General features: G+C 40.4%; 1 long non-coding RNA gene across 2 annotated transcripts; it reads left to right on the top strand.

The window, feature by feature from the left end:
* The first annotated feature begins 1,136 nt into the window (after positions 1-1,136).
* LOC110260063 (uncharacterized) lies at positions 1,137-7,118 on the top strand. 2 transcript variants are annotated; one of them, XR_014839863.1, is made up of 4 exons: positions 1,137-1,411; positions 1,524-1,619; positions 2,660-2,729; positions 4,332-7,118. It is a non-coding gene; the product is annotated as an uncharacterized LOC110260063 (long non-coding RNA). The 2 variants fall into 2 exon arrangements; XR_014839864.1 differs by lacking the exon at positions 2,660-2,729 and having other exon boundaries at positions 1,163-1,411.
* The last annotated feature ends 5,218 nt before the right edge of the window (positions 7,119-12,336 follow it).

Here is a 12,336-nt window from a genome sequence, read left to right on the forward strand (position 1 = left end):
CGATGCAGACTACTGCCTTTGGAATGGATTAGCAATGAGATCCTGCTGTGTAGCACTGGGAACTATGTCTAGTCACTTATGATGGAGCATGATAATGTGAGAAAAAAGAATGTATACATGTATGTGTAACTGGGTCACCATGCTGTATAGTAGAAAACTGACAGAACACTGTAAACCAGCTACAATGGGGGAAAAAAATCATTATATAAAAAAATTAAAATAAATAAAACAGCATGATTTCCTGTGTATAGTCACTAATGTACCCACTACCTGGGATCTTCTTTCTTCCACTGGGTTTTACAATTCCTTGGAAGCAGTTCCCACACTGGAAAGTAGACAGGTAAACTGCGTCCTCTCAGTTAGTAACATAGACCCGAAACGGGGAAACAGCACCTTGGTGACTCTGAAGTCACAGCTGGAAAGTGGAGAGTCAAGAACCCAGGTCTACTTGGCTCAAAAGCACAAACCTATTTTATTTTTAAATGATGCTTCACAAATTCGAAAATGTGGGAGTTCCCCCATCATGGCTCAGTGGTAATGAGTCCAGCTAGTATCCATGAGGACACGGGTTCAATCTCTGGATTTGCTCAGTAGGTCAAGGATCCAGCGTTGCGGTGAGCTCTGGTGTAGGCTGGCAGCTATAGCTCCAGTTTGACCCCTTGCCTGGGAACCTCCGTATGCCACAGGTGTGGTGGCCCTACAAACACACACACACACACATTCAAAAATGTCAAGATTATTACTGAGAAAAAAGGTGCCATTTAAACTATGACTGATGAGAACACCAAGCATCTCTTTCAGAACATGACTCAATTTAGAAAAGGTCGGATTTAGATTAGACACTGTCCTGGGTCCTATCCAAGTTGTGATCTTCAGATCTATAACCAGAGCAACACCGGGGCTTGGTGCACATGCAGGCTCATAGGCTCCACTCTTGGAACCACTGAATCAGAATCTGCCTTTCAACCCAGTCCCTGGTCATTCTTAGCACTTCTCAGTTAGACATTGATCTATAAAATCACATTATCTCCAAAAGTAGTCAACCAAAAATGCACATTGGCAAATGAAAAGGAAGTTGGGGATCATAGGACCATGTGGCCATATAAATATATGACATCATACTCATGTGTAGGCGCACATGGCTCTCGGGTATATTTTAGGTAGAGATTACTAACTCCATTCCCTGGCTATGGTCATGTCATTGGTGAGAGTCGTCGACAAAAGTCTAAAAAAGAAACAGTAGGAGAAAGGCTAACCTGCCTCCACTTCCACCCCCGGCCTGTCCATCTGAGTCACGCATGTTCTTGGACTTCAGAGCCAAGCAGAGTTTAGAGGAGGTGCAGGTGTGACGGCCGCCCCCCACACCCGGGACCCGCTTACCTCAGTGCTGCCTGCGTCTATTTCTGGACAGGTGATTCAGCTGGCGCTACTGAGTAATCCTCAGCCTGACGCTGACATCCCACTTCCTGGGACTGAAATCAAACTTTAAACATCTTTATATCCTGTTTACTTTTCCCCTCCAGAAAAAAAGAAAAGTCCTGATCCCACGGAGGCTGCAGTGTGACTGCGGTGATTTCCTGCCGAAGGGCAGCCGCTCATCAGGAGGTCTGGAGCGGGAGGTGAGATTCTGTTTCCACTGAAATTTCAGGCGATCCTGGTACGCAGTCACTCGGATTGGTATGCAAATATTTGGGGGGAAAGTCGTTTGGAAGTAAATGCCAAAAATCTTAAGTCTATTTTGACACGGATTGGACTTCTAAGGAATTTCTACTAAATAAATACTCAGGAATAGACGCAAAGATTTAGATAATGTTTTTCACATACCTATTACAATAGCAAAAATAAAACAAAAATAACCCTACCATTCACAAAGTAGAGTTTTGACCAAAAATTACCTCATTGGCACTCACTTGAACATAGATAACTGAGAAAAAGGACTGGCATGGAAACAGATTCAAAATATAATTTAAAGCAAAATAAAGACTATGAAACTGCATGTTGAGGTTAATCTCAGATTTTATTACTTCATCTGAATGTTAAGAAATATGTGGATTATTAGATGTGGATTTTAGAGATATTTTGAAGGATATGCTGGCAAAGTGATTATATTATCTTTATTAGAATAACTTAATAACTTTTTTGTTTGTTTCTTTATTTAATGATTTTTATTTTTTCCATTATTGCTGGCTTAAAGTATTCTGTCAATTTCTACTGTATAGAAAAGTGACCCAGTCACACAGGCATATATACATTTTTTCTCACATTATCCTCAATCGTGTTCCATCGTAAGTGGCTAGATATAATTCCCAGTGTTATACAGCAGGATCCCATTGCTTATCCACTCCAAATGCATTAATTGGCATCTATTAACCCCAGATTCCCAGTCCATCCCACTCTCTCCATAAGTCTCTTCTCCAAGTCCATGAGTTTCTTTCCTGTGGAAAGGTTCACTTATGCCATGTATTAGATTCCATATATGTGATATCATATGGTATTTGTCTTTCTCTTTCTGACTTACTTCACTCAGTATGAGAGTCTCTAGTTGCATCCATGTTGCTGCAAATGGCATTATGTTGTTCTTTTTTATGTCTGGGTAGTATTCCATTGTGTATGTATACTTACATCTTCTTAATCCAATCATCTGTTGGTGGACATTTAGGTTGTTTCCATGTCTTGGCCATTGTGAATAGTGCTGCGGTGAACATGCAGGTACATGTGTCTTTTTCAAGGTAAGTTTTGTCCAGATAGATGCCCAAGAGTGGGATTGCTGGATCATATAGTAGTTCTACATATGGTTTTCTAAGGTACCTCCATACTGTTCTCCATAGTGGTTGTACCAGCTTACATTCCCACCAACAGTGCAAGAGCGTTCCCTTTTCTCCACACCCTCCCCAGCATCTGTTATTTGTGGACTTGTTAATGATGGCCATTCTGACGGGTGGGAGGTGTCATCTCATGGTAGTTTTGATTTGCATTTCTCTAATGATTAGCGATGTCAAGCGTTTTTTCGTGTGCCTGTTGGCCGTCTGTATAGCTTCCTTGGAGAAATGTCTGTTCAGGTCTGTTGCCCATTTTTCCATTGGGTTGTTGGGTTTTTTTGCTGTCGAGTTGTATAAGTTGTTTGTATATTAGAATAACTTAATAAGTTTTAACTGTGAAGTCTAGAAACTGAAAAAGTCTTTCACACCTGGCTTACCACCTCCCAGTCTGAATCCAGACCGAGACCGTCCTTGTCCTGTGGTCCACTCTGCACTTGCTCTTGACTCAAGTCAGCCCCATCCTTGTACCTCCTCTCTCTTCCTGTCCATCACTGTTCATTTAAAGAGTGGAGAGTGGACTGTCCTTTAACTTCACACCTTAGGAAATGTTGCCTTGACACCTGGCTTGGTCACCTCGTGTGAGAACATCCTGGCTCCTCCCTGGACCCAGAGTCTCAGGCTCCTGGTTACTGGGGATGGAGGGAAGTGATGAGGGTGCATCTACTTCCCTGAATCTGAAGTCAGGGAAGGAGAACCAAACATTTCTAGGTGACAAGAAATCAGACTAGAGACTAGCCTTTTATACCATGCCAACCTTATGAAACCCATGAGGTGGTCTCTCCTGGTCTCTGGTCCCCTGAGGATGCTGAGAGGCACAGATTGGAGGGGTCTGTGCAGCTCACACAGGCAGGAGATGGCTGAGCTGGCATGAATCTAAGCCTTCAGGTTCCTGATTTTTTACTGAAGCTGAACACAGCTTCCATGAGGTTGTGTTCTTTTCCCAATGCTCCCATTCCAAAAGCTAATTTACCAAAGGAGGTCAGATCACCATTGGTAATCGTCTCTCTACTCATTGCTTTCAAAGCAGCATGTTCCGCACACTGGATGGTATTGCGATGCTATATATAGTGTCCAGAGCAGTCAGTCTCAAACTTTATCATATGTAAGTCATTTGGGACAGTCAAGAGAACCCTGTGGTGGTTCTCTTGGATACAGACCTTAGGGGTCCATCTTCAGATGCTCCCTGAATGATGCTGAAGCAGCTCTTCTACAGATCACTTCAGGAACACTGTTTTCTATTTTCAATGATGCCCTGGAAGCAAGACCAATTATGAGACCCCTTGGTGTCTGAGTAATGCAACTGTCAAAACAAGTTTGGGCATGAATAACTGGCAGGATGAATGCCAAAATAAACACCGTATTTAGGGAACAAGCCTGTTAAAGCGCCTGTTTTACTAGTTTTCTGCAGGCAGAGAAAGAACAAGGTCATTTCTGCAGTGTCTGCTGAAAAATCGTATCTCAATATTACCTCTAAATGCTATGAAATGTTTCAATACCTTTTGATATTTGCAGGACAAACATGACATTTTCAGAAAAGAAGACAAGAGAAGCTGAGAAGGTCACCAGGCTTCTTATCTGTGGATCAGGACTTGAGCCTAGAGCTCTGGACATCAGACTATAATTCAGGGCTCTCATCATCACTCCTCATTTTCTCCCATGCGGACACCAAGGGGACCACAGTGCTTGGGGAAAGAAATCTCTTTGAAACCACAAAGTGGTCAATTTGAGTCAGGCTCTGCCCCTTATTAACTGGCCAGCATTGAGCCAGGTGATGAATTTCCTTGGATATGCTTCCTCAGCAGTAAATTTGGGATTGAATCACTTATTCAACAAACATTTTTTGAGCATCCACAATTGAGAACAACATCAGTTAGGTCTCTTCTTTCATAGATTGTACCCTCTCTACAAATTTGTTTGGAATATTAAAAATGAATCTTTAAAACAATTCTTGGGCATGGGTGAGGAATAAATATGCATTCTGTGGCCTAAACATAGTTAATAAGCAAGGGGAAGACTATTGGGTGATTGTGCATATGCAACCTTTTTTCGAACAAGAAATTCTGGGAAAATAGCTGTGCAGCCTGTTTCTTTCCACATTTGAGAAAATGGAGACATGTCCTGTGATGCTACTCCTAACAGGAAGAGTAACAGAAACCCAACAAAACCAGAACAAGATTTTTTAAATCATGAGCTCATACAACCATAAGTTTCTCATCAGGTGCTGCTCCCATTCATGGTTTCTCTTCAGCTTTATCAGGTAACTCAGCCAGCAAAAGGATATCTCAGGAGTCCTTCCTTTTTATGATGAAACAGGCAACAAAACATTTTTTTTTCGTTCACTTGTCTCAATATTACAGTTAATAATAGTGTGTATTTGTGACCAGCTGGAAGAAGGAATCCATCATGCTGCCTTCATTGTACCATTATTAAAGAGCTTAAGATCCTTAAGATAAAAAGATATCCCAGGCAGTGGCTCACATTTGGAGAGATGTTCATACATAGAAAAAAGCACTAGGGAAATCAAGTTTTTTCACTGCATCAGTGGCATATTTCTATTCCAAAACATTAAAAGTTAGTCTCTGCAGCTGTCTTTTTTCTACCTTCAAAGCTACAACATAAAAGTAGTTCAAAAGAAAGAATCAAAATATACCTCCCTCAATGTGCCGCATCATGTTTGCCCTTGCTGTGGGATTATGGGCAGCAGGCAAGCAGGTACTGCCATTCAGCTGGCACCTGCCTTCAATGGAACAGAAAAGAGAGCCCAGAAATAACCCCCAGCACACAAAGCCGACTAATATTTGACAAGGGAGCCAAAAACACTCTGGTGGGGAAAGGATAGTCTAACACTGAATCACCTTATGCAGAAAAAGGAAATTGGATCCCTATTATATACCACTCATAAAATCAACTAAAAGTGGATTGATAATTTAAACCTAAAACCTGAAACCATAAAACCACTAGAAGAAAACATAGGGAAGAAGCTCCTCGGCATTGGTCTTGGCAATCACTTTTTTGGATATGACACCAAAAGCACAAATAATAAAAGCAAAAATCAACAAGTGGGACTCTATCATAGCTGGAAGTGATCCTAACCAGCCACCAGGTTCTGATATTTTAAAGAAAAGTATCTTTTTCTTTGGCTGTGCAAAAGCTTGTGAGTTTGATTAGGTCCCATTGGTTTACTTTTGTTTTTGTTTCTATTGCCTTAGGTGATTTGACCTAAGAAAACATTTGTAAGATTGATGTCAGAGATTATTTTGCCTATGTTCTCTTCTAGGAATTTTATGGTGTCTTGTCTTATGTTTAAGTCTTTAAGCCATTTTGAGGGGTTTTTTGTTCATAGTGTGAGGGTGTGTTCCAGTTTCATTGATTTACATGCAGCTGTCCAGTTTTCCCAACACCATTTGCTAAAGAGACTATCTTTTTCCATTTTATATTCTTGCCTCCTTTGTCAAAGATTAATTGACCATAGGTGTCTGAGTTTATTTCTGGGCTCTCTATTCTGTTCTATTGGTTTGTATGTCTGTTTTGGTACCAGTACCACACTGTTTTGATTACTGTAGCTTTGTAATATTATCTGAAGTCTGGGAGAGTTACACCCCCGGATTGCCCACCCACCTCAGGATTGCTTTGGCTGTTCTGGGGCTTTTGTGGTTCCATATAAATTTTTGGATTGTTTGTTCTAGTTCTGTGAAAAATGTCATGGGTAACTAAATAGGGAGCACCTTTAATCTGTAGATTGTTTGGGGTAGTATGGCTATTTTTACGGTATTAATTCTTCCAATCCAGGACCATGGTTTATCTTTCCATTTCTTTGAATCCTCTTTAATTTCCTTGATTAACGTTTTATAGTTCTCAGTGTACGAGTCTTTCACCTCCTTGGTCAGGTTTACGCCTAGGTATTTAATTTGGGGAGGAACAATTTTAAAAGGTATTTTTTTATTCCTTTTCTAATATTTCATTGTTAATATACAAAAACACAACAGATTTCTGAATGTTAATCTTATATCTTGCTATTTTGCTGAATTCATTGATCATTTTAAATAATTTTTGTGTGGAGTACTTAGGGTTTTCTATATATAGTATCATGTCATCTGGTCCTCTTGTATACATAGAGACCTATGTCTAATCACTTGTGATAGAACATGATGGAAGATAATCTGAGGAAAAGAATGTATGTATGTGTATGTGTGACTGGGTCACTTTGCTGTACAGCAGAAATTGACAGAACCTTGTAAATCAACTGTAACAAAAAAAAAAGAATAAAAAGTGAGAGTTCCCTTTGCAGCTCAATGGAAACAAGCCAACTTGTATCCATGAGGATATAGGTTCAATCCCTGGTCCTGCTCAATGAGTTGAGGATCTGGTGTTGCAGTGAGCTGTGGTGTGGGTTGCAAACACGGCTTGTATCTGTCATTGTTGTGGTTGTGGTATAGGCTGGAAGCTGTAGCTCCAATGCATCTCCTAGCCTGGGAACTTGCATATGCCATGCCTGTGGCCCTAAAAAAAAGCAATAAGTAAATAAATAGTAAGAAAATAAGTTTAAAAAAGAACAAAAAACGTGAAGTATCTTTTCACCAAAAAATCACTATGAATGTTATGGTTCTGTGAACTAGAGAATTTATTCAGACTAAAAATATTTAAGATCTAACTGAGAAAAAACAAAGAATTCCCTTTATTTTTATGCCACCCAGTGGTGGGGTGGAAACAGCTCATACCAGCTCTTGAGAGCTATTTTTGTTCTGTTTTTAAGAATTTTGTAAATCAGTTGCCAGAATTATTTGCACATTTTGCATCTGCAAGGTAGAAATACCACATAACACTGTACTAATGCACGTCTCTGCCCAAGTCCTCATCAAATGATTTTGTGTGGTAGCTTCAAACTGGCTTCAGTTAGGGTTTATACTATGGGAATTCATGACTCATACAAGTGAAGCCCTTTTTTCTGGATAGTGTGTGGTTAAATACTTCCTAGCACAGGTCCAGCACCATCACATCAGGTAAAATACTGTCACCTCCAAAGGATCTATGCTCATGGAGAGGAAACAGGTGCTGGACATTTTAAATGGATAATGCTTTAAAGTTATTTTGATTTGCTTTGGTAAGGATGTAAAGAATCCAAGATGCTCTGGCTCTCTGTCTCTCAGTCTCATATGGGAACACATATACACAACACAAGAACAAGTGTTTTTTTGATCTTCTAACCTCACTACTTTGTCCTCAGGATTCCCATTCCCTTTTTCCTCCCTGTAAATTTCTATTTATTATTTAAGACCCTGCTCAGATGTCACTTTTCTGTAAAATCATTGTCCACTATCCCAGGCTTCTCCTGAAGCTCCTCGCTTTGAGCTGCATTCTCAGTAAGTCCTACCCTGACAACTGTTTCTAAAATTATAATTGGGCACCAGCATTTATGCTGGACAAACCCTTTTCCCCTGACATTGTTTTATCACAGAAGCACATGAAATACATTATTTTTTATGTCTCTTTTAAATGCCATGAGGGCAAGGAGTTCTGTTTGATTTGCTTGTGTATCTCACTTAGCCATCAGCAGGTACTCAACAAACTTTTGATAAATGAGTGAATTCCATTTGTAAGAGGTGGTGTGAACTTGAGTCCCAAAACTGGACAAAGTGTTTACCAGACTTGTAGCTTAGGCAAGTTACTCAAATTCTCTGGGCCTTGTTGCAAGGTAATTATGCAAGGTAATTAGATCATGCAGGAGGATATATACCCTAATCCCATTGACCAGCGCCTTGTACAGACTCCAAATCCATCAACACTCCTTCCTGCCGACCAGCCTTTCTTTCCTCACAGTTGACATGTTCCCGGAAGCCCGCATGCCTGTTAATGCATGTTGATCCCATGACCGCCTATCTCTTATGTGGGAAGTTGCCTCTCTTTCTGCTCTCTGGCCAATCAGTCATGCCCACAGTCTTGCCACCCTGGGGAGATCAGGAGGGGCTGTGACTGGACAGCTGTGGACAGCCTGCTAAGAGGATAAAGCCTTTTCAACCACAAAGAAGAAGCTCATTGTTGCAAACTCTGATCTGGCCCATTACTACTGCCCTGCCCATCCGATGGAAGAGCACTCAGACGGTGATTAACCTGGGGATTTCAATTATGAATGAACTAACGAAATGCCTGGCGACCTCTTTTCGATTATTAAACATGAAACACCAAACATCAAAAAGGTATTCAATTATTCAGATTGCCAGCATTTGGGAGTTCAAGGGTTGGAAATCTTTTCTCATGTTGGATCATGCAGTGAGGCAAGGCACGTGACTCCCTGAGCCATCATGTCAGGGGGAGATGTATGCGGAAAGCAAACCAGGAAGAGCCTTAGATGCCACTCTGAGCAGATGCAGTAAAACAGGGGTTTTGTCAACAGTTCATTTCAGTATGATGATAAAATCTGCTTGAAGTGCCTCTGTGCAATCTTAACTTTCTGCTCATATTTATTCAAGACAAAATCTTTAAAGACATGCCATTAGACCCTGTTTTATCTAATACCCAGAGTATTTCATTCACTTAATAAGTTGTGGCATTGCTCCAGGCCCAGTTAGAATGATATAATATTTCCTATAATGGACAAACCACATAATGAAACTTGAAAATAAATTTCTTGGGAAAACCCTTCTTCTAAAGTAGAGATATTGGGGAAGAAATGTTAAAAGATAATCTGGGCTCTTTGGGTTGGTGATCTTCATAGTAAGTTTAAGGGTAGAAATTATTTCTAAAATATTCAGGATTCAGAAATCTCTGGGGATGGTGTGTGAAGCACGATTGAGCCATTGCATAAGCCACAGTGCGTAATTTGGGGTTCCCATTTGCTCCTTGTGGTCTGGAATGTCTCTTGTGTGTCTGAAACAAAGTATAGGGCATTTGATTCCATTTTTCTTTGGTTCACATTGTAAAGTATGCGTTTTGAATATTGGAAGATGCATGTGAAACATTGTCCATCAGCTTTGCCTGCTCAAGGGGAAAAATAGTAGCTTCAGGGGCCAAGCTAGCACACAGCCCCCAGGCCGAGGAGAACAAGGACGTTGGTGTAGGACCCCACCACAGTGGGAGCCCTCCCTGCATGAAGGGAGGAGGCAGGAAGAAAGGAGCTGGCATTTAATACATGATCATCAAGAGGTAAGAACCTTCCTCTGCATCTCAGCCAGTCCTGCCAACAGCGCAGCGGTATTGTCACCTTCGCTTTTGCCACATAAATCTTGGAAATACTCTAAATTCACTGCTCTTCACAAAAAGAAAATAATGGCTTTACTCCTCTGTCAGACCTCTGCCGAAAAACCCACAGTAAGACGAGTACCCAAATTCCGACAGTCTCAGGTATTGGAGCAGCGCTGTAGCAATAATAGTACCTAACATACAGAATGACCGTGAGAGTTAGAGTTGATGTCTGTGTGTCAGTGAGCACTAGCCTCCGCAAACAGCAGGTGCACTGCTAGTAGCACCTACTCGTGTTGGTAAAGTCACTAGGATTGTCATCAGGACATGTTATTTGCACTCACAGTGTACGTTGCTAGAAAAGGAAGGAACCACTTACACATTCCAAGCATGGCTTTACTGCCCAGGACCTGGTAATCATTTAAATATTTGTGGAAAATAGACTGGATTTTAAAAATCAGGCCTGATCCTCTTCCTCACCTTTTCATTTCCATTTGCTCTAATGTGAGAGAGAGAAATGATCTCTTCATCCAACCTGACCTTCAAAAGGACCCAAGAAGCCCTGGGTCATCTTTCTTTCCTTATTTTCTCATATCTCAGGTATTCGAGTAGAGGGTTCCTAAATCTCTATCTTTATTCACAAAATATGGAAACACAACTGCTTCAGGGCATCCTCCCATTTCACACATTTGGTGAATTAGTGCGGAGCAAAAAAAAAAAAAAAAAACACCTGTGTAATAAATATACAGATGGACGAAGAGTTACATGGAGTAACTAACACTGCATTCCAGTAACTCTAATCTGAGTTTCTTCAAGTAGAATGCAGCCAAACAAATGTATTAAGAGATTTTAGTAATAAATCTGTGATAAACCTTGCAAGACTATCTGTATATGGTAGAACAATTTTTTTTTAAATGGGAAATTAGGAGTTCTCTTGTGGTTCAATGGATTAAGGACCCAGCATTGCTACTGCAGCGGCTTGGGTTGCTGCTATGGCATGGGTTCAGCCCCTGGCCCAGGAACTTAAACATATAGCATGTGCAGCCAAAAAAAAAAAAGAAAAAAAAACTGGTAAATTAAATTTAAAGTAGCAAAACTATATTTCAGTACTTTCTTATTCTAGTATATGGAGAATATATATATATATATATATATATATATATATATATATATGAAAAACTTATTTTCTGAGTGTCAAGATGCCTACAGATATTTGCCAGTTCCCTCCTTGTATAGTGAAAAAGTGGAGAAAAAAATAAATCACATAAGTTTAACATTTCTTTGCTAAGAACAGATTGATGGATATAAATATATCATGAGAAACCCATTAACTCTTGCTGAGGGAAAAAGCTGATTGGAAATTCTGATCCAAGAAATTCTGAATGTTCTCAGGCCACAAATAATATGGCTTAGGTATTTTAAAAAATTCATCTACGAAAGGGAATATGTGAAAAAAAAGATTATGGATACATTTAAAGGGAGGATGGTATAGCCTGGCTGATGTGACGTATATGTGCTATTTTCTGTCGCGTTTCTGCTCGCAGTAGTATTTTTAACTTTGGATTCTCTAACAGTTTTAGACTTACATCAACCTTACAAAAATAGCAAAGAGAATTCCCATAGCCGCCCTCCCCAGCCTTCCCAAGCACTAGCATCGTAAATGACTACGCTATGAGGATCAAACAAAGAAAGGAACAGTAATACTTTTAACTAAACTGTGAGCTTTAACCAAAGGTTTGTGCAGTCACACTAACTTCTCTCCTCTGGTCCAGAATCAATCCAGGATCCCGTCTTGTGCTTTGTTATCACGCATCCTCCACGTCCCTCGTCCAGGGGGGGTCCTTCCTCTGTCCCTGTCTTTTACAACCGGGACACTTTTGAAGAGTATTGGCTAGTTGTTTCGGACGTGGCCCTTGAGGTGGGTTTGTCCACTGTTTTCTTGTGAGTAAATTGGAACTTGGCATTTTTAGTGCAGAAATCACATGGGTGATTTTGAGTCTTTCTTAGCATCTCTTATCAGGAGGTACTCGGTGTTAACACGTATTACTATGTGTGACGTTAATTTTGATCACTTGGTTCAAGTCGCCTCTTCCAGGGTTTTCCACCGCAAAATTATTAGTAAGGACCTTTGCCCACTCATTTTAGCACGTGTTGCTAATTCTTAATTCAACTGTTAGTGCCATGGGGTTTGTAAGACAGGGATTCTCTCTTTTTACTATCCCTGCTATACTAATTAATTGAACTCAACTATAAGGAAGAGCTGCCCCTTCTCCTACCTTTATTTGCATGATCATTTATTCATTTACCCCTGAGTTTATGAACTCAGGGATCTTTATCTCAT

This window comes from Sus scrofa, chromosome 3 (genome assembly GCF_054392235.1).
Source record: "Sus scrofa isolate SSC_HxYL_T2T_F1_AM1 chromosome 3, Sscrofa_HxYL_maternal_Yorkshire_Landrace_v2.0, whole genome shotgun sequence".
NCBI classification, from domain to species: domain Eukaryota; kingdom Metazoa; phylum Chordata; class Mammalia; order Artiodactyla; family Suidae; genus Sus; species Sus scrofa.